Here is a 1,788-nt window from a genome sequence, read left to right as displayed (position 1 = left end):
GAATTGTTTGTTTTTGAAATGTTAAGTGTCTTCTTAGTTGACATCTTTATCACATTTTATGTCTGAATGCTTTTTGGCGCTCCAATGGTACTTTATTACGAACGCTTTGTTAATTTTGATTTTTTTTATAAAGTTACTCTTAATACAATAATGTGTTTGTGACTGGTCTTTTATTTCACTAATGGAGAGTATTTCACGAAAAGACAAACATCAAAATGTGTACAGTAGCCTACAGCAAAGCAGCAGTCATGACCGAAGTATTGCAGGAGAGAGGCAAGTTCTTGAGTACTCGTGTGATAGTCCTAGTGCAAGACTTCCCCTCAATGCAGGTGATTGCAGAGAAAGCTGTTTTAACAGACGCCCAGCAGTTTCCATTTACCCTGGCTAATTAGATCTCTGCCAATGTACTTAAAGTTGCTCCCCAAAACCCAACTGTCTGAGCCAAATGGTGTCTGCTAAATTGGTTACTAAAGGCATTTAATTTCAGTTTTCCTGTCCAATTGATGCTAGCCTATGTAATTTGCAGTGCACCACAATCACTAAATGGGAGACAACCATACCGTATATAATTTTTATCTGGCATCACACACACTTAGGCGTCGACAGGAAAGTCGCTGATTTTCAACCCTTCTGATGAGAGTCATCTGATTGGTGTTGTGCCGGCAATGTGTTTTCCCCGGTCTAAACCTGAACCAAACCATAACCAATAAGGGGGGCGCTACGCGTTAACAGGAAAGAAACTATTCAACAGGGGAACAGACTCCCACAGCACTAGTGGTGTTCTGAGAGTTCGTGCTACCCATGCAGGTTGAGCTACATACTAGTCAGATAAACTAATAAGCCTCTCAATTATGACCTACCCTAGCAAAAAACATTGTTCAGCACCTACTTAGGTCAGATATATATAAAAAATGGACTACTGCCTCCTATAAATATGGTTAAAAGTAGAGTAGCTCATTCTATCAGGTAGGAAATATCTATCAGGATGGACTACCATCTCCCAAAAAATGTTAAAAGTAGAGTAGCTCTTACTGATCACCCAACGCATATACACACAAACACATTTATCACTTATTTTTACTATTATTTCACAAACTTATTGTTTTAAATGTTTGCATTTAATTTGCAGGGACAAATTTCATACAGTTGTGATGTGCCCATCGGACCAAATGTCACACTGCACATGAGAACAGTGGTCAGTCAGACATTTCTAGATAGAAGATAGAAGACAGAATAGGCTATTAGCATGGACGTCGTTAGGCCTAGTTTAGGGCTGCTGAAGCTACCCCAAAATGTTCCTAAGCCAAACCCAATAATACTTTATTTTATTTTTTTTTACAGTGCACTCTGTATCACTCAATACTTTGAATCAATCTTCCTTCACCATTCATCGGTTTGTGTCGTCGTGCACTGCAGTCTGTCTGTTTTATTTATATTTCACGAATTGTCAGCTGGTGGAAAAGGCAGAGACCGAGCCCGCGTGCACGTAACGGTATGTGGATGAGCGAGGTAGAGAGTGACTGAAGAGAAGAGTGCCTGGCGCCATTAGAACAAAGCAGTACATCTGAGAAATAAAACGTTGTTTTCGCCGATTTATCACTCGAAATGCAACTGTAGCGAGCATCTCATTATCGCTAACGTTATCCAAATTCATATTTAGAAACAACAAATAATATATCCAGCTACAAAAAAGCCGGAAAGTCGAAAGTTAGACAGAAGTACAAAGAGTCGATGGCTATGAAGATGATACACCGTCCTGTCTCGTCTCATTGGTGTCTTTCTTTGGTC

Source organism: Perca fluviatilis, chromosome 19 (assembly GCF_010015445.1).
Source record: "Perca fluviatilis chromosome 19, GENO_Pfluv_1.0, whole genome shotgun sequence".
Lineage (NCBI taxonomy): Eukaryota > Metazoa > Chordata > Actinopteri > Perciformes > Percidae > Perca > Perca fluviatilis.
The sequence above is the reverse complement of the archived record's forward strand: the minus strand, read 5'-3'. Positions refer to the sequence as shown.